The sequence below is a fragment of the Ovis aries genome, chromosome 2, assembly GCF_016772045.2.
Source record: "Ovis aries strain OAR_USU_Benz2616 breed Rambouillet chromosome 2, ARS-UI_Ramb_v3.0, whole genome shotgun sequence".
In the NCBI taxonomy this organism is placed as follows: domain Eukaryota; kingdom Metazoa; phylum Chordata; class Mammalia; order Artiodactyla; family Bovidae; genus Ovis; species Ovis aries.
Genome location: NC_056055.1, coordinates 17,161,320 through 17,182,637, shown reverse-complemented (window position 1 = coordinate 17,182,637; position 21,318 = coordinate 17,161,320). Strand labels below are relative to the sequence as shown.

Sequence of the window (21,318 nt, the reverse complement as noted above, 5' to 3'; positions counted from 1 at the left end):
CCAGATATTTTCTAATTCTTCAGTGATTTCTTCTTTGACCTTTGGATTATTGAGGAGACTGTTGTCAAATTTCTAGATGTTTGTGATTATCCTAGCTATATTGTTGGTACTGATTCCTGATTTAATCTTGTAATAGTCAAAGGACATACTTTGTATGGCTTTAATTCTTTGAAATTGTTGAAACTTGCATTGAGGCCTAACGTATGGTTTATCTTGATGAATTTACAATATGCATGTGAAAATAATGTGTACTGTGCAGTGTATGTACATTTATAGGAATGCTATGTCCAGTTATTCTATTCTGTGTATTTACTGGTATTTGTCTAGCTTTTCTATCATTTGTTGAAAGAGGGCTGTTAAATTCTCTCAGTCTGATTGTAGCCTCATTTCTTTCTTTCTTTCATCCTGTTAGTTTTTTCACTCATAGATTTTAAGGCTCTGTTACTAGGTACATGCACATTTATGATGGCTATGCCTTTCTAATGAACTGATCCCTTTATTATTAGGAAATGTTCTTCATCATTTTTCGTAATACTCTTGAGATCTGTTTTATCTGATATTACTACAGCCATTTCATCCTTACTATGTTTACTGTTTATGTAGTGCCTTTTTTCTGTCCATTATTTACATTTACAATGTGTCTCTTAATGCATAGCATTTCCTTTGGACTTGATTTTTTAAAATTCATTCTGTTGACTTGTGTCTTTTAATCAGGATGATTAGCCAATTAATATTTAATATATTGATATGGTTGGACTTAGAAAATGGTCTGCCATTTTATTCTTTGTGTGTGTGTTTTTGATTAATTAATTTTTGGCGGTGCTGGGTCTTCATTGCTGTACAGGCTGTTCTCTGGTTGAGGCGGACAGGGGCTACTTTCTGGTTGCAGTGCACAAGCTTCTCATTTCAACGGCTTCTCTCGTTGCAGAACGCAGGCTCCAGACCCGCGGGCTTCGGTAGTTGTGGCTCATGGGCTCCAGAGTGTGGAACCTTAGTTGTGGTGCATGGACTTGTTTACCAGTGGCACGTGGAATCTTCACAGATTAAGGACTGAACCCATGTCCCCTGCATTGGCAGGAAAATTCTTAACCAATGGACCGCCAGGGAAGTACTTTTTTCAATTTTTTCATCTTTCTTATTCAAATAGAGTAACTTCTATTAATCCATTTTAAAATTCACTTTTGGTAGAATTCAGCTGTGAAGCCATCTGGACCTGGGCTTTTGTTTGCTGGAAGATTTCTGATTACAGTATCAATTTCCGTGCTTGTGATGGGTCTGTTAAGATTTTCGATTTCTTCCTGGTTCAGTTTTGGAAAATTGTACTTTTCTAAGAATTTGTCCATTTCTTCCACGTTGTCCATTTTATTGGCATACAACTGCTGATAGTAGTCTCTTATGATCCTTTGTATTTCTGTGTTGTCTGTTGTGATCTCTCCATTTTCATTTCTAATTTTATTGATTTGATTTTTCTCTCTTTGCTTCTTGATGAGTCTGGCTAATGGTTTGTCAATTTTATTTATCCTTTCAAAGAACCAGCTTTTGGCTTTGTTGATTTTTGCTATGGTCTCTTTTGTTTCTTTTGCATTTATTTCTGCCCTAATTTTTAAGATTTCTTTCCTTCTACTCACTCTGGGGTTCTCCAACTCTTCCTTTTCTAGTTGCTTTAGTTGTAGAGTTAGGTTATTTATTTGACTTTTTTCTTGTTTCTTGAGGTATGCCTGTCCAGATGGCTTCACAGCTGAATTCTACCAAAAATTTCGAGAAGAGCTAACACCTATCCTACTCAAACTCTTCCAGAAAATTGCAGAGGAAGGTAAACTTCCAAACTCATTCTATGAGGCCACCATCACCCTAATACCAAAACCTGACAAAGATGTCACAAAAAAAGAAAACTACAGGCCAATATCTCTGATGAACATAGATGCAAAAATCCTCAACAAAATTCTAGCAATCAGAATCCAACAACACATTAAAAAGATTATACACCATGACCAAGTGGGCTTTATCCCAGGGATGCAAGGATTCTTCAATATCCGCAAATCAATCAATGTAATTCACCACATTAACAAATTGAAAAATAAAAACCATATGATTATCTCAATAGATGCAGAGAAGGCCTTTGACAAAATTCAACATCCATTTATGATAAAAACTCTCCAGAAAGCAGGAATAGAAGGAATATACCTCAACATAATAAAAGCTATCTATGACAAACCCACAGCAAACATTATCCTCAATGGTGAAAAATTGAAAGCATTTCCCTAAAGTCAGGAACAAGACAAGGGTGTCCACTTTCACCGCTTCTATTCAACATAGTTCTGGAAGTTTTGGCCACAGCAATCAGAGCAGAAAAAGAAATAAAAGGAATCCAAATTGGAAAAGAAGAAGTAAAACTCTCACTGTTTGCAGATGACATGATCCTCTACATGGAAAACCCTAAAGACTCCACCAGAAAATTACTAGAGATCATCAATGAATATAGTAAAGTTGCAGGATATAAAATCAACACACAGAAATCCCTTGCATTCCTATACACGAATAATGAGAAAGTAGAAAAGAAATTAAGGAAACAATTCCATTCACCATTGCAACGAAAAGAATAAAATACTTAGGAATATATCTACCTAAAGAAACTAAAGACCTATATATAGAAAACTATAAAACACTGATGAAAGAAATCAAAGAGGACACTAATAGATGGAGAAATATACCATGTTCATGGATTGGAAGAATCAATATAGTGAAAATGAGTATACTACCCAAAGCAATTTACAAATTCAATGCAATCCCTATCAAGCTACCAGCCACATTTTTCACAGAACTAGAACAAATAATTTCAAGATTTGTATGGAAATACAAAAACCTCGAATAGCCAAAGCAATCTTGAGAAAGAAGAATGGAACTGGAGGAATCAACTTGCCTGACTTCAGGCTCTACTACAAAGCCACAGTCATCAAGACAGTATGGTACTGGCACAAAGACAGACATATAGATCAATGGAACAAAATAGAAAGCCCAGAGATAAATCCACACACATATGGACACCTTATCTTTGACAAAGGAGGCAAGAATATACAATGGAGTAAAGACAATCTCTTTAACAAGTGGTGCTGGGAAAACTGGTCAACCACTTGTAAAAGAATGAAACTAGATCACTTTCTAACACCGCACACAAAAATAAACTCAAAATGGATTAAAGATCTAAATGTAAGATCAGAAACTATAAAACTCCTAGAGGAGAACATAGGCAAAACACTCTCAGACATAAATCACAGCAGGATCCTCTATGATCCACCTCCCAGAATTCTGGAAATCAAAGCAAAAATAAACAAATGGGATCTAATTAAAATTAAAAGCTTCTGCACAACAAAGGAAAATATAAGCAAGGTGAAAAGACAGCCTTCGGAATGGGAGAAAATAATAGCAAATGAAGCAACTGACAAACAACTAATCTCAAAAATATACAAGCAACTTCTGCAGCTCAACTCCAGAAAAATAAACGACCCAATCAAAAAATGGGCCAAAGAACTAAATAGACATTTCTCCAAAGAAGACATACGGATGGCTAACAAACACATGAAAAGATGCTCAACATCACTCATTATTAGAGAAATGCAAATCAAAACCACAATGAGGTACCACTTCACACCAGTCAGAATGGCTGCGATCCAAAAATCTGCAAGCAATAAATGCTGGAGAGGGTGTGGAGAAAAGGGAACCCTCCTACACTGTTGGTGGGAATGCAAACTAGTACAGCCACTATGGAAAACAGTGTGGAGATTCCTTAAAAATTGCAAATAGAACTACCTTATGACCCAGCAATCCCACTTCTGGGCATACACACCGAGGAAACCAGAATTGAAAGAGACACATGTACCCCAATGTTCATCGCAGCACTGTTTATAATAGCCAGGACATGGAAACAACCTAGATGTCCATCAGCAGATGAATGGATAAGAAAGCTGTGGTACATATACACAATGGAGTATTACTCAGCCGTTAAAAAGAATTCATTTGAATCAGTTCTGATGAGATGGATGAAACTGGAGCCGATTATACAGAGTGAAGTAAGCCAGAAAGAAAAACACCAATACAGTATACTAACACATATATATGGAATTTAGGAAGATGGCAATGACGACCCTGTATGCAAGACAGGGAAAGAGACACAGATGTGTATAACGGACTTTTGGACTCAGAGGGAGAGGGAGAGGGTGGGATGATTTGGGAGAATGACATTCTAACATGTATACTATCATGTGAATTGAATCACCAGTCTATGTCTGACGCAGGATGCAGCATGCTTGGGGCTGGTGCATGGGGATGACCCAGAAAGATGTTATGGGGAGGGAGGTGGGAGGGGGGTTCATGTTTGGGAATGCATGTAAGAATTAAAGATTTTAAAATTTAAAAAATAAAAAACTAAAAAAAAATTAAAAAAAAAATAAATAAAATTCACTTTTACTTTTCATCTTTGTTTTACCATTTAGGCCCATCAGTTGAATTTAAAATTTCAGATTTGTTGTTGTTGTTGTTCTAAAATTTCCATTTGTTACATTTTTACATTTTCTGTTTCTCTGCTGAAGTTTCTTTCATTCACTGTGAGTGTATTTTCCTTGACTTCCTTGAATATATTTATAATAGCTATTTTGAAATACTTTTTTTGTAAACCAAAATAAGGACCATATTGAGGTTGGCATCTATCATTTACATTCCCTTTAGATTCAATCATATGTTGAATATTTTTTACATTATATCCTGGATATTGTGAATGTTATCATGGAGAGACTCTGGATTTTGTTATATTGCCCTAAGGAGTGTTGATATTTTATTTTAGTGGCCAACGAACTTCGTTTGATTGAAACGGAAAACTGCAATGTCTATGGTGAGTGGAATTTCAGACCTGAGATCAGTTCTTTAAGTCTTAACCGCTAGCTGATTTCCATTTGACCCACCAGTGAATGGTTTAGGGGTCAAGCAGAGACAGGCTGAATTTAAGCACAAAATTTACTTTCTTCTTTCCTGACTCTCTTCTCCCTCTGCTCTCTGGTTGTCCGATATCCCTGGGCTTTTTTTCGGGTGGTTCTTCCAGCCAGAATAGTAGCAGACTTTTTTTTTTTTTTAAATTTCAAACATGCCACTTTGGCCACGATTCTGGCTGCCTTCAGGACATGCCGGAAAAAACTGGAGCTCACTTAGTGTTGATTTCTTGCTATAATTTTTGATTGCCTTCCAAAATATGCCTACTTTTTTTTTTTTTTGAGTTCCTGGAGCCCTCCAGGCTTTATATTTTTCTTCCACCATTTATAGATGTTATTTATGGGAGGAAAAGTTGTTACACTCTCACTTCTTGTTAAAAGCAGAACTTTGTACTTTGTTTCCTATCCTTGGAGGTCTATGATTTGCTTAGTGCTTCCTTCTAAGGAATCCCCACTGTACTTGAGCTAGCTTGATTGTGTTTCTCTTTCTCTCAAAACCATAACAGAAGCAATTAGTTATGGAGCAGAGAACTGCTATAGACTTGGCATAAAGGGGCACTGGCAAGGGCATAGGTTTGGGAAACAGACATACCACTCTTTCAGCTATAGGACTTAAGCAAGTATTTGTATTAGTTATCTATTGTTGTATAATAAATTACTCGAACACTTAGTAACTTAAAACCAGAAACATTTGTTATCTCACAAACATTCCAAGGGTCAGGAATTTGGGAGCTAACTTAGATGGATGGTTCTGGCTCAGACTCTCTCATGGGGTTTTGCAGAGAAGCTGTCAGAGAAAGTTGCAAAGCTAAAGACTTGACTGGGGCTGGAAAAATCTTATTTCTAAGTTCAGTCACTGTTGGCAGGAGCCATTTGGCAGAAGGCTTCCGTTCTTTGCCACATGGGCCTCTCTAAAGGGCTGCTGACTGCATAACTGCTCCCCTAAAGCAAGTAGAGAGGGAGAAAGAGGGAAGAAGGATGAGAGAAAATGAGAGTGAGTGAGTGAGAGGAAGAAGGTGGTTAGCACTTAATCCACACAAATAAGCTTCTTTTCTTAGGCTGCCCTTAGCAATTGACTTTGAATTGCCTGGAATCTAAAATTCAAAATGACTGGTTTGCTTACCATGGCTTTCTCAGCTCTTGGTCTCACCGAACCTGTTAGAGATGCCTAGTGACATTCCCAGAACCTTTAACCTGGGTCAGTCTTACAGTTCTGAGATGAATTTGGAGATATACAAGAATCCCAAGTATCAAGCTTTGGCTCACTGATGTACTGAGAATTCACTTTGAACTTTGTGAAGACCACCAAGGACTTGGAGCATGCAAAATTAGGAGGAGAATAACCAAGCTGATTCTGGTCCTTCTGTCATCTAACAGAATCCCCTCCCCTCCTTCAAACTCCCTTCTTGAGTGATTCCCACCAGTACTGCAGTAGGGAGGCCTATATACTGGCTTTTCCCACACAGTTCCATTCATTCTATTCTTGTCCTGGGGAGGAAACAAAAGTTGGACCTTAATGGTCAACTCCTTTAAGGTTCTCCTGGTTATTCCCATCTGTGAGACATTGCTTCTGTGCTACTTCTGGAGTTTCCCATTCTCAATCTCTTTGTGCTTTTTGGATCCATATTATTTGTACCATACAACTGGGACAGAAGCTAGCATTTTGGTTGTAGCTTGTGAACCTTAGAGTAAATTTAAATTCTTAGGGGCTTTTTAGCTTGGGAGGTTGCTAAACACATGGAAATATGTTTGCTTTTAACCTCCTATACCTGTAACATCAACAAATCCTCTCTGGGAGGAAACCTGAAGAATATGACATCTGAACCAAGTCTCCCTCTTGGTTTTTGCCTGTCACAGGTTGCCTGACAGAGATTTCAAGTGTCAGAGATTAGACAATGAAGATGCCTTCACCTGTCACTTCCATATATCTCCTTCAATATTCAAAGGTACCACTCAAACAATAAGGACACTCAGCCATTCGTCTGATTGATTCTAAAGACCAAAGAGGGCATGGAAGGGAAGGCAGGAACCAGTGTGCTTCTAAGCGTCCTCACTTCCCCCGTGATTTGGAATTGGTTGGCCGGATGAGATGCAGACTGCAGCAGGCACAGGCTTGCTTGGGCACCATTTTTTTGAACTAGTGGCTGTACCACCACAGCCCTTTCTGAATTTTTCATGTCAGAGAGTATTTTTAAGCCCCTGGATTTCTTGTTTTCTGTTCAAAATGACATTGTAGTGCCTCTAGGAAAGTGATAGGCATACCTATCACTTTGAGCGCTCTGCTGTCTTTAGTTGAGAGCTCTCTGATATCGTGAGTTGCTTCTTTGGGTCTTATAGCAGTAGCCACTAGCGCACACCCTGGAGCCATTCTGTCTGGGTTTGCATCCTGGCTCTGACACTTACTAGCAATGTAATCTTGAGCAAATCCCATACTCCTTGCTTGGTGCCTCGTTTTTCTTATCTGTGCAATGGGGATAACTATGGTACCACTCTATAGAGATGTTATGCATATGAATTGAGTTAATAAATATGAACAGCTTAGAACAATTCCTGGTACTGTGTAAGCACTTTCAGTATGAGTTGCTGCTGTTGGCCCTCATTCTCTGCTTTTATTTGCCCTTCTCTTTCTTCTTCTTGTGTATTATGCATCCTGGCCTTTCCTGTGTTTCCTGAGATGACCACAAGATGTGCCAACATAGGGAGGAACAGACAGCAAGGCTGGAGGAATTGTGCTTCAGGCCCGTATAACTTGTATTTCCAGGAAAATATTATCTATTGAAACCTTAACACATATTAAATACTTAACATATATTTCTGTAATTCTTATAGCAATACTAGAAAGGAGGTATTATCATTGTTTTACAGGTGAAGAAACGAGACAGGTAACTTGATCAGAGTCCTACAGTTAGTAAGGGCAGCTCTGAAAATCGAACTTGACCCTTTCTTACTTTAACACCTATGAGATTTTTCTCTAGGCTCATCAGGATTTTAGTTCCTTCCACTCAAATTCTCAACCCTAGTCCTGGGGAAATGGGTGGATGGCAGAGGCTGTGTGTGTTCAAGTGATGCCAGGAGTTCTCCTTGTAGAAAGAGTACAGAGAAGGACTATGGATCGTGTGGCTAATTGAGTGTGCAACTCCTAGGTTAACTGGCTGTAGGTGGCACCAGCAGCATGACCAATGAATCTGTGGCATTTCACCCTTTATGAATGTAATCTTGGCCTTGGTATATTTCCAACTAATTACACTGAGTGCCTTCGGGTATATGTCTAGGTCTGTACAAGGCAGTGCAATGGATGGGAGCTTCTTTATTCTGCATGATGTCGATACAGTTTTGCCAAATATGTGGAATATTTCCAACTCCACTGATTCCTTTCCTGGTAACAAAATTATGAGCCATAAATGAGCTCACCTATGAACCTTTCTACTGAAAGATGTAGAGTATGGCATTGTGCTTTTGAGTTAGTAAGCAGAGAAGTGTGAGCTTTTCTTTTGCTTCTTGTTTTTCCCGTGGTTGTCACTTGGCATTCTGGGTAATGTGCATATTGACTGGGGGTCACAACCATCCAAACAAAATGTATAAATGATATGTAGAGTTTCTCCTTTAACATACGAACTTGTGGGAAGATGCTGAATTAAAGGGAAGATGCCTTGGTGCAAAATAAAGTGAGTTAGGCTGCCAGCAGAAGTGCTAACAGGGAGACATTTTATAATTTATCATGTTTTAAGTGGTTGTCTGTCTCACCAATAAACAGCAGAGTTATTCATTTGGATTAGCTAAAAAGCCTTCTCACAGACAGGGATCTGCATCTGAGTTTGGGGATTCCTTGCTGATTATAAAAGTTGAAGTTCCTGAATGGGTTTCCTTGTCATCTCTCCTTTCCCACCCAGCAGAAGGTGGAGTTCTTGGCAGTTCCATTCTAACTCTGTAATTCCTTATTTTGCCTCCTTCCTCACTAATTCATTTTGAACTCCAGACACACTGATTTCTCCTTACTTCAAATGGGTTTTACCTAATTATTAACCCAGCAGGAAGAATTAACTTTTAACTCCAGTGTTGTTTTTTTTGGTCTCTTGAGACCGCTCAGCGTGACTGAGCACCGTGAAATCTGAGCAGTGATTTCTGGACCTGGAGTCTGGTTGTAGAGGAGGAAACTTGAGGGCTGTCCTGTAACATAAGAAAATCGTTTTGATGGGAATGTCTGCAAGTGAGCATTCACTAATGAGGCTGAGAGGTTGTTTATAGCAAATAATAACAGTTATTATTCTTTGCTGGCTATGAATCACCCTAGCACTGGATCATCTACAACATGCCAAGGTTTTTGCTATTTCCTTCTGAAGGCATAGGGACAGAACAATTTAACAATGTGATGAGTAATCCAATTAGAAGAGTAGAGATCTTTGTCACTAAGTCAATAAATAAAGACAAATCGCTAATGTGTGTATGTGTGAAATAACATATCTACAATCCATGTAGTCAAGAAAGGGTGTGTAGTGGCCATTGAGAGAGAGGGACAGTGTGGAAAGAAAATAATAAACACAGTTAAGCGCTATTTGCTATAAATGTGTTGAGCTCTCCTTGAGCTCTTACTTGGTGTCACGTGATTGTAAGCACTGCCATTTGGTCATATATCATCCATTGCTGTTTTCACACTGTGATAGCAGGGTAGAGAGGTTGCCACAGGACTGCATGGGCCACAATGCCTGAAATATTTACTGTCTGGCCCTGTGTAGGAAAAGTTAGCTGACCTCTGTATTAACTCATTTGGCTCTCCAAATATCCTTGAAAGTGAAAGTATTAATTGCCCAGTTGTATCCAACTCTGTGACCCCATGGACTGTAGCCCACCAGACTCCTCTGTCCATGGAATTTTCCAGGCAAGAACACTGGAGCAGGTAGTCATTCCCTTCTCCAGGGGATCTTCCTGACTCAAGGATCAAATCCAGACATCCTTAGGTGACTATTGTTCAGTCAGTAAGCCATGTCTGACTCTTTTCGACCCCATGAACGGTAGTGCACCAGGCTTTCCTGTCCTTCGCTAGCTCTCGGAGTTTGCTCAAACTCATGTCCATTGAGTTGGTCATGCAACCATCTCGTCTCATAATTATAGGTGACTGCAATTATCCCCATTTTACAGGTAAAGAACCTGAAGCCTAGAGAGGTCAAACACCTTGCAAGGTCATACAATTTGGGAGTGGCCAACTCAAGATTCAAACTCAAATTGTCAGACTCCAGAACCTGTAACTCTTAACTGCTACACTGTAACTGCTCTTCTTGCTGTGACCTGACTCTAGGGTTTTAGTTGCCTTGCAAATAGAAAACAATTTGAACTCACCACCCTGCCGGGCCTTTCAACAGCCTGGCTTAAGCTCTGGACAGAAGAGTGCTTTGGGTGAGTTAGAGATTAAAATGGGGAAGTAGTTGACGATTGGGTCCAGATACGCTCGACTGAGTTCCGCTTAGACATTGTTTTATTAATTTTTTGCCTCTTGCCTGCAATTGGCATACAATAGGAAATCAAAAGAAGGGTAAAAAGTGGAAACAGTGACAGGTTTTATTTTCTTAGGCTCCGAAATCACCACAGACAGTGACTGTAGCCATGAAATTAGGAGGAACTTGCTCTTTGGAAGGAAAGCTATGACAAACCTAGACAGTGTATTAAAAAGCAGAGGCATCACTTTGCCAATAAAGGTTTGTAGTTTGTAGTTCATAGTCAAAGCTGTGGTTTTTCCAGTAGTCATGTATGGATATGAGAGTTGGACCATAAAAAAGGCTGAGCGCTGAAGAATTGATGCTTTTGGATTGTGGTGTTGGAGAAGACTCTTGACCCTTGGACTGCAAGGAGATCTAACCAGTCAATCCTAAAGGAAATCAACCCTGAATATGCATTGGAAGAACTGATACTGAAGCTCCAATACTTTGGCCACCTGATACAAAGAGCCAACTCTTTGGAAAAGACCCTCATGCTGGAAAAGACTGAAGGCAGAAGGAGGAGAGCATGACAGAGAATGAGATGATTGGGTGTTATTATTGACTCAATGGACATGAGTTTGAGCAAAGTCCAGGAGAAAGTGGAGGACAGGGAAGCCTGGTGTGCTGCAGTCCATGGGCTTGCAGAGTTGGACACAACTTAGCTACTGAACAACAACAACAAGGAGTTCAAAGAATATCTGTAGAATAAAAGACTGGATGTCATTGTGGGGTTCCTGCCCAGATTCCATTGCCTCTCTTTCCTGATAACAGCACCTTGAATTTCCTTTGGAAAAGTACCTCTTCACCATAGTCATTCATGTAGACTGAGTTGGACTGACCTCACTTCTGACCCTGATGGTGGGCTCTGATTAGCCTAAACTAACCAAAATATCCTTTCCTTCCACCTATTATGATTGGTTCAGGGATGGACACATGATTAAGCTAGTCCAATCAGAGTGAAGCTCACCACCCTATGGAATTGCCGAGACAATTCCCATGGAGGATGGCCCTGTAAGGATTTGAGGAATGAAACTGCCTCTACCATGGGAAGAGATCTTGTACTTGCTAGAGCACCACCACATGGAGGGAGCCAACTCAGACTTTAACCTGAGTTTTGCAACAATTCTTATCCCTGAACTATTTAGTTATTTTAAAAAAATAACAGCAACAACAACACAAAAGGAAAAACTAGGGGGGAGAGAGAAAAGAAAAAATTAACTTTTTTTGTTTAAGAAGATTTGGACTGGATTTTCTATTATTTGTCATCAAAAGATTTCCAATTGATGACGACAGTACTATACTTTGGTATAGTTCAAAGAACATGGGACTGGAGTGAGGAAATCTGTGTTTAAGACATGGTTTTCCAGCTGAGTTGTGTGTTTCTACATATTTTGCCCTACTTCTGATTTTTCAGTTTCCCCAACTGCCCCATCTTCATCGTAAGACTGTTGTGAGGAGGAGGCTACGTCAGTTATATGATCAGAGTTGCATCTGAGGGTAGAGAAAGAGAGTATCCCCAGCAAGTGATGGTACCTTGCAGACACAGTCAGCTCTGTTCTGTCCACCGGGTAGAGCAAAGCCTTCCAGAGCTTTTTCAGGCTTGCTCCACTAAAAATCACACAATGGTTAGATGATACCATTTATGTGTATGGTTTGATGGACATCTCATGGTATTAGTTTCCAAAGGAAAAGATTCTTCTTCTGGATTTTCTATTTTGGATCAGGAGTGGAGAACACAGAGCTAGTTAGATGACTGAGGAGAGTACTGTGCTGACTCAGATGAAAGGAGTCAGGCAGAGGCTAGATGACTGCACATTAGGATGCAGAGAGCAGACAGGGCACAACTGTGCCAGACCTGCATGAGTTCCATGCTTGTTTCCAGGTGGGAATGTTTAAGTAGTCAGCTCAGCGTACCATGGGGATGGGAAGCAGACAACCAGGCTTGTGGTCTAGATTGTCAAGACCCCCCTAGACAACCTAGGGGGTCTAGACAATCTAGGCAGTCTAGATTGTTGCACCACCTCTCTGCAACACTGAGCTAGTAACTAAATGACTACAACCTCTTGAGGCCTCTGGTTTTCTCATCTGTTAAATGGGTATCTTACGCTTGTCCTCACAACCTCACATTGCTGGTATGGGGTTAAAATGAGAGAACATCAGTGAAAATGCTTTGTAGAAAGTCCAAGTAAGATGATCTCTCGCAAAAATTCAGAAGTTGCTCATGTTTTCAAGATGTAGTTCTTGCTCACTGAAATACTTTGCACAGGGAATGCTCACTGTATGAATTACGCTTCCCAATGTCATTTCTAACAGGTGATGGTCTTTCCTAAGCTACTTGTGATCTTTAGGACTCGGTGTGTATTTGTAGCTGCTTTCTAGAAAAGGCCTGTGCATCAGCTTCCTTATTCTCATCATTGTCACCTCTTGTATCATCTTGCATTAGCTACATCCTGCTCATCATTACTACCATTTATTTATTAAATGCCAAAGGTATGTCAGGTATTGTGGCTGGTGCTTTGTGTACAACCTCTAATATAAAACTTTCGATAACCCTGTGAGATAGTATCCCCTTTTCATAAAAGAGAAAAATCAAAATACAAGAGATGGTGTTTCCCAAGGTCACATAGTTCAAGGAGAGCTATGCTGTAACCCAAGCCCTCACTCTTTCCAGTGCAGCGTTATTGCCTCCACCAAAGGGAGCTTTGGAATTAGACCTGGAAGTTCTGATCTCATTCCATTGCTTCAGCAATTCAACACAAAGGCTCTGGTCCAACTCCCTTTCTTTTGTGTCTCAGTAAGTCATATTTCATTCCTCTCCCCTCTGATCCCACCCTCATTGCCAGATTCTGGGACCGGCTGTGTGTTTCTGGTCTATAGTTCAGCCTCTCTCCCCAGGCATTTGAGAAAGGCATTCTCCACACAAAGGGAAACCACATTTTATTAAAGCAAACATGCCGTCCTCAGCACTTTTACTTATCTTATTTATGCACTGCAGTGCCGCTTTCTATGACCTAGTGATTATCATTTCCCAGAGCTATCATCATTTTAAAGCTACCTGTTCATCCCGCTTCAGCAGATGGTAGTATGCTAGGAGTATTGTAAGAGCTTTAAAGAAAGAAAACAAACAAGCAAAGGAAAGATGTGCGGTTGGTTCAGCTGGAGGAAGGACTCACTTATTTTGGCTCCTGACACTGTTCTGCTTCAGCTGGGGCTGAGCGGGTGGAACGTTTCTTTTAGAGGTCTCCAACTCCCAGGCAAATTTAGGTGGTGAGATTCTTTTCTTTTTTTTCTTTTTCTCCCTCTCTCTCTTCTTCCCTATCAATAGGTGGTGTAAAGTAGGCAGTCTACTCCTATTTTTTTGGTTTAAAAAATTCTTGTACCTGATCTTTTCAACGAAATCTCTTTATCAAAGTCCTTTTTCCCTTCCCTCACTCATGTAACCAAACACTATTTGGACACCTACTAATGCAAGGTGCTGTTCTGGGTTTGAATTCAGACTGCCACAAATAGTACTACATCTTGGGACAAACCTTTTGCTTCTCTGGACCTCAGTTTTTCCTTCTGCAAAATGAGGGGGCTGGCTCAAGTTGCTAAGATTCCTCGCAGAAGCAAAGGGATTGAAGCTCATAAAAGCCTTTTACGGGGAGCAAATCTTTGGGTTGCAAGCAAGCCAGGCTTATTCTCCAAGGAGAACTCCTCACAGAGTTACAATTCACATTACATAGGCTGCTCAAGCTGAGTAAGGACCAAGCTATTGCTCTTTTCTGTTTCAAACTCTGAAATTCTTAATACCCTAGAGCAGTATTTTTCAACCTTTTTTTCATTGTCTCCTCCATAAAGAACTTTTTAGACTTTTTCCTAATCCCCTTCTCCCTATGAAAATTTAATATAGCAAAAATACTGGATACTTGTTTATGTAAATACTATGATCCTCGGGAAGGCGGGAAAAAGTCTTGCAGTAGCTAAGATTGTGGGCCCTCAAAAACAATGCATTGTCACCCTCTCCTTGAGATTGCATGCCCTACAGCAGGGATGGTCAAGCCTTTTTATTTTTTTTTTTAACCGATACAAATTCTGTACAAATTCAATATGTGAAATTGATAAAAGGCATCATTTTAGTAGTATACATGTACTTTACATGTTAAATTATATGAATGTGTTCTGTTACAAAGTCAGCCAGCAGTTAAACCAGTCCATATCCTGGGAGTCTCCGAAAAGTTCTCATTGAGTATATAATACTTGAATGAACCTCCTGTGTTTTGTTCTAGTCTTAAAGTATTTCAAAAGATATTTGAAAATTCAAATCAAATTTGAGGAGCCTCTAAAATGCTGGGACACAGTCTGGAAACCATTTCTCCAGTCTTCTGGAACGTAGGCTTCGGAATCAGATGGGCTGAGGTCTGAGTTTATTCCTAGACCCACAGTCTCCAACTATGAGATTGTGGGCAAGACTTCGTGCTTCCATTTGATCATTTGTAAAGCATTGGAGAAGACTCTTGAGAGTTCCTTGGACTGCAAGGAGATCAAACCAGTCCATCCTAAAGGAGATCAGTCTTGAGTATTCATCGGAAGGACAGATGCTGAAACTCCAATTCTTTGGCCACCTGATACAAAGAAATGATTCATTAGAAAAGACCCTGATGCTGAGCAAGATTGAAGGCGGGAGGAGAAGGGGGCGACAAAGGATGGGATGGTTGGATGGCATCACTGACTCAATTGCCATGAGTTTGAGCAAGCTCCGGGAATTAGTGATGGACAGGGAAGCTTGGCATGCTGCAGTCTGTAGGGTCGCACAGAATCGGACATGAGCAACTGAACTGAACTGAAGTGGGTACTGGGATCTTTACCTCATAGGGTAACTCTGAGGATTGAAAGAGATAATCAGCTGTGCCCAGCACATGGTAAACATAAGTTATCTTTTACTTCGTTCTTTGTCTTTGTATCTTCCATTGATCATCACCGCCCATGCTGAACACACAGCAGACAATGGCTGCAAAGGAATACGGGGCCAGATCAAACAAGGAGGGGTTCCAGTATCACTCTCTGGTTTTCTTTTCCTGGACCTGGAACAAGGAGGTGTATTGTTACTCTGCCTGAGATCGTGTTGAACTGGCATGAATCCCAACTTTTTTTTTTTTTTTTAATGAAACTGGTGGGCCCAGCTATGAGCTCTTCATATTTGGAATAATGTAAATCTTGTCTTGAAAAAAAAATCACATATCATTAAATAGAGGCCACCCAGTTTTATAGGTGGAAATACCACATGCTGTTTCATAACAAACTTTCTTGTAAAGTGTGCTGCGTCCTAATAGAGTTTAGCAGTGCATGCCATTCCCCGCCCGCCCCACCCCCCCACCTTTTGGACCTCTGAGTAGTCTATCTATCTATGTATGTTTATGGATCAGGTGCATCTTAAATGTGATGACAACCATGAACTACCACTGACCAAACCTTGTCCAAAGCTCTCATTGGGCTTGCTTTCCATAAAGATGAGAAATGAGTTTGTGGGCTTTGAGACCAAGATAATGAAGAATACTACCAGATATAGATGTTATGAGGACAATTCAGAGAATCAGGCTGTGGTCGAGTCCCACTTGAATTCCTTCTGGGATTTTCCTGTGGTCATTTGCAGAAGAGCTAGTGTGGGTTCACTGAATGTGTATTGTCTCAGATCCATCAACATGAAAATCAGAAATGATGGCCTCAACGACCCCCTTCTCCACCCTAACCTGTTTGAAGAGGGAAAAATGAGGTGGGTGGGTTGGAGGGGGCTGGGGAGTGAGAAAAGCATGCACAAATGGTTCTCTGGGTTAACTTTTTACATTTCTGCTAAGGGAAAAAAAATTATGTCTGTCTCCCTTTGTATGTGTGTTGAAGCCTACGGTTGATAAAACAAGCTCTACATCGTAAATTCCCATTTGGACATTCAGTTTTGAGAACCTGCATCCAGCAGCCTTATCACTTTGAAGGGAAGTCACAATCACTAATGGAATCTGCTCGCTTTTCACACACTGAAATTAGCTTTGATTCTTCCCCCAAACATATGTTGAAAAGCAACATGCACATACACTACACTGACCCATCAAAGCAACAGTCAGGGCTGTGGAGGAAGTTTGTGGACTCACCTGCTGGGGTTGGGAGAGAGAAATGTATTTCTTTCAGGAATGGAAACAATTTCTGAGCCCTCTTCTGGCCCCAGAGAATGGAGAGCCTCCTCCTTCCCTTCCTATGGAGAAAGAGAAAGTAAATGCCGTTTTCCTTTGCAACTGTGAATAATAACATTTATGCTCTGAGATCGGGTTTGCTTCTTTAATATGAAAAACGATATCCTGTTTGGATGAGACATTTCCTTGAATGCTTAGCATAAATTGAGCCCTTAAGCTTTTAACAAGAAATTCTGGACTGTCTTGCCTGAAAACTCAGAGTGGATCTTGGAAATACTGTAGGTTTCTTGATTTGTGAAAACTAGCCTCTTCCATGAGATTACTAACAGCCCTCTGCATTTGATATTCAGGAGAAGCCATCTGAAATAATCCTTGTTTGGTTATCTTTTTTCTCCCTCTGTCTTTGTCTCATTGTCTCTTTCTGAGTCTAGTGTTCTCTTATCCCTTTCTGTCTTTCTCTCTCTTCCTACTTTCTCTGTCTCTCATGTGTTCACACATACACTTCTTTTCTTCCCCCTGCCCCTGATTTTTTTTTTTAATCACACTTTCAAATAACACGGACCCAGTGAAGGTATTACAAAACTGAGAGGTAAGTATGCAGGAGCAGGAACTGCATTTTTCGTCACTCACAGTGACAATTAAAATGACAACAACAAGGCCAGGCTCTTCCATCATTGTTTTTTAATGCTGTCAGCACCAACTTTGCCAGAATTATCCTGTCTGATGCATGAGTGGACTTTGTCATTTTTCACATTGTGCCACCCAAAGCCAGAATATCATTTAAGAGAGTAAATTAGCCTCCATCTCATTTAAAGGAGCCCTGTAAAAACCCTTCTCAGCAACATGCTTCCCTAGCCAGAGAAGGTTAATTTGGTGGGCTAGGAGGTGTCTTTGGATGTAAAATCTCTGTCTCTTTGTGGCATGGATGATGGTTTGGATTCTGGTGTCAAGAGAGTATGTCAGTAAACCACATTTGGTTCATGAAGAGGACTCAGTGGGTCAGTTGTAGCCTTTGCAACTGGGATTTTAATATACCTATATATGAATGTATAGAAGTATTCTAATGCATATAGCAAAGATATTCATATATTCTATTCTAATATATAGTAAAATATTCATTTCTATTCTAATATATATAAATATGTTACTTTTATATATGTGTATGATGTATATGATATATGCCTTGATCATCGTTCAGTTCTGGAGAACACAGTTAGGATGACAGTAACACTTGGAGCCCTTCCAAGGAGATATAAATGGCCAGTTATTTCACAGGGTGGCTTCCATCTTTGTACCAGGCAGGATGAAGCTCCCCGCTAGGCAGAGACTTCACTGAACTTCTTTGAGAAAGGGTCCCGGCCCTGCTTCTCCCTTCTCATTTAGACCCTACAATTGATAGTCTACTGATGGACTGAATGGGGTCTGAAGAGGACCTGTATCGTGTCTGCAGCTGCCAGGGACCTCAGAGAACTGGGCTCTTTCAGGGTTTTTTTTCTGGAAAGGGAATGAGCTGGAGAGTTGACTGCCGGGCAGAGGCCGGAGCCACAAAAATCTCAACTCAGAGAGACTGAAGTCTGACCTGTCTCATAACATGGAAACTTCTAAAGTAGACCCTTGGGTGACATGAATCAGTTCTTGATCATTAGGGAGCATGGATAATAGAACAAATCTGACTTGGCACAGCCAGCATATTTTTGTGTTCCTGGAGGTTGTTGTATTTCGAGGTATATTTATTTGCTTGTCTAAAGATGAGGACCTCACCTGAGGCCTCTTTCTCATTTGTCCTTCTCTCCAATGGTTAATGTCTTTAAGCCACCACTCAAGTGAATTATATTTTTTGTTTCTCTCTCTCTGAGAGCAAGGCCTGGATTGTGCCGATCTTGTGGCCCAGTACCTAGTAAAGGACTCACACATTCTAGGTGCTTGGTGAATACTGAAGTCCATGGACTGATTTATGAAAACATTTTGAGAAAAAGAAGTATGATTCTGTGCTCTTGGGCCAAGCCTTTCCCAGCCTTAGTTCAGGCACATGCTTGGAGAAAATTCAGAAACCATGGCATAGAGAAAGGTTATAAATCACTTACATAAAGTCAAAGGAAGTTGAATGTCCCTGGGAACTCATCAGTCCTCATTTACTAGGAGTGCGAGATGCTTCACATTTCAAATCCTGGCTTTCTGGTTTTCAAGGGTAATGCCGTATTGACCAATTGTTCATGGCCAGTGTGTACCCCCCTGCTGCTTTTCATCTGTGAATACCAATCTCATTGATGTTGGGAGATGTTCATGGACGTTGAAAGCATTTCACTTTGTTGTTTAAAGAAGCCTTTGTCCCAAAGGCATGAGATTATTCTTTCACATGGGGTGGAAAGGAAAATAAGAAAGCCTCCCTCTGTCCTTGGGTTCACATGGTAGGAATTCTTTCTGGCAGCAATAAAAGCCTTTGGAGGAGACCTTTCATTCTAGGGGTCTCATGTTAAGAATTGCTCATGGGGATGGATGCTAAATCCCAATTTACTCAGCTGTATTTCCCAAGATCTGTTCCCTGGCAGACAGAAGCTCCATGCAAGCTCCACCAAGCCACTGCAGACCGAGTTAGAGGATTTGAATATTAATGCCATTCGGGTTTCCTTTTAGAAGAAGGCCTCTTAGTCACAATAGTGAGACACTGCCTGAAAGTCTATGACTGAACGTAAGAATAAAGAGTTCAGAGTGTATCCATAAAAGGAGAGATCGAGAAAATGCACACAAATCATGTCCAACTGTCCAACCTGTCCCACCTTCTCTCTCTCAGTATGTAGAGAATGCTCTTTCCAGGGACGTGCTTGTTGCATAATGAAGTCTCGTCATTTGGGAGCCAAAAGAAAATCAGTTTTCTGTGTAGTCAGATACATTCTTGATGAGATTCCGAGCCTCACAAAAGAATGTTGCAGATTCCTTCCACTCATACCAAGCCTCTAAAATGTTGATCTGGAGAAACAAAGAAATGGAAAAGGAAAAACGAGTTTGTTGTCAAATTGAAATACCACGTTTTTGTATCGCTGGCTGATATATCTGTAATTCTCATCTGCCATTCCTCCATCCTCTCTGTGTGTGTGCGCGTATGTTTGTGTGTGTGTGTGTGTGTGTGTGTGTGTGTGTGTGTAATTTGTCCCTCAAAACCTGCAAAACATTGCAAAACTGGATTTAAATATTTCAGGCGGATTGCGCCCAGCATTTGCATTCCTCTGACTCATTCAAAGAAGAGACATCTGAGCAGAAATACTGCAGATAAAAGAGAAACCATTAATCCAAGGAAGATTACTGGCACAGAATCTTTATCCTGTATCCTTCCTGAAATGAGACAAAAATCTCACTATGCACATCCCTCTGGCTTACCTTCAGATAGTAAGCAATATAGAGGGATAGATGTGGTCCTTTTAAAGGCGCACTGCATTTGTCTGCAGTCTGAAGCATCATCCTTCTGTTAGAGTCTTGCTTTCTTGAGTGTCTTGCTTTCTTCCCCAGGTCTTCTGCCCTTGTTCTCATGCCTTCCATTGTACCTTTCTAATTGGGTTTCTTCCTTCCCCAGGATGTTAGAGATCTGGTTAGTTAAAAGACCATTACGTAACATCCAGGGTAGTACTAAGTGCTTTGGGCCATGAGGAGGAGAGATAGGGTCTCAGCTTAACTCTATGTATGACTTTACTTTCTTCATCTGTAAAATGGGCAAATAATGACCCGTATGCCCTGCTTTACACACAAGAGATACTGAGTTTATTTGAAGAAGCTTTGAGAGGAGAAGCAATGTGAAAATACAAGCTATAATATTTTTAAGCATAATATTCAGAGCAAATTGGATACAGAAATATCTCATTTGGGGGAGTATTAGTCCTATTTACTAAGAACATTTATTTTTTATTTTTTTAAAATTTTATTTATTTTTTAATTGAAGAGTAATTGGTTTACAGAATTTTGTTGTTTTCTGTCAAACCTTAACATGAATCAGTCATAGGTATACAGATGTCCCCTCCTTTTAAAACCTCCCTCCCATTTCCCTCCCCATCCCTCTAGGTTGATATAGAACCCTGTTTGAGTTCCCTGAGACATACAGCAAATTCCCATTGGCTATCTTATTTTACATATGGTAATGTAAGTCTCCATGTTTCTCTCTCCATGCATCTCACCCTCTCCTCCCCTCTCCCATGTCCATAAGTCAGTTCTCTATGTCTGTTTCTCCATTGCTGCCCTGCAAATAAATTCTTCAGCATCATCTTTCTAGATTCTGTATATATGCATTAGTATATGAGATTTGTTTTTCTCTTTCTGACTCACTTCACTCTGTATAATAGGCTGTAAGTTCACCCACCTCATTAGAACTGACTCAAATATGTTCCTTTTATGGCTGAGTAATATTCCGTTGTGTGTCTGTACCACAACTTCTTTATCCATTCATCTGCCAGTGGATATCTAGGTTGCTTCCATGTTCTACCTATTGTAAATAGTACTGCAGTGAACATTGGGAGTACTTGTGTCTTTTTCAATTTTGGTTTTCTCAGGGTATATGCCTTAGAGTGGGATTGTTGGGTCATATGGTGGTTTTATTCCTAGTTTTTAAAGGAATCTCCAAACTGTCTTCCATAGTGGCTGTATCAATTTACATTCCCACCAACAGTACAAGAGGGTTCCCTTTTCTCCACACCCTCTCCAGCATTTTTTGTTTATATA

General features: G+C 40.3%; 1 protein-coding gene across 1 annotated transcript in view; it reads left to right on the top strand.

Annotated features, from left to right (window-relative positions):
* Positions 1-3,880: 3,880 nt before the first annotated feature.
* The window catches only part of LOC132659145 (uncharacterized), a 546,989-nt gene continuing 529,551 nt past the window's right edge, over positions 3,881-21,318 (top strand). The window contains exon 1 of the mRNA XM_060408977.1: positions 3,881-4,885. The gene's annotated coding sequence lies outside the window, so the exon portion shown is untranslated. The remainder of the gene's footprint in view (positions 4,886-21,318) is intronic.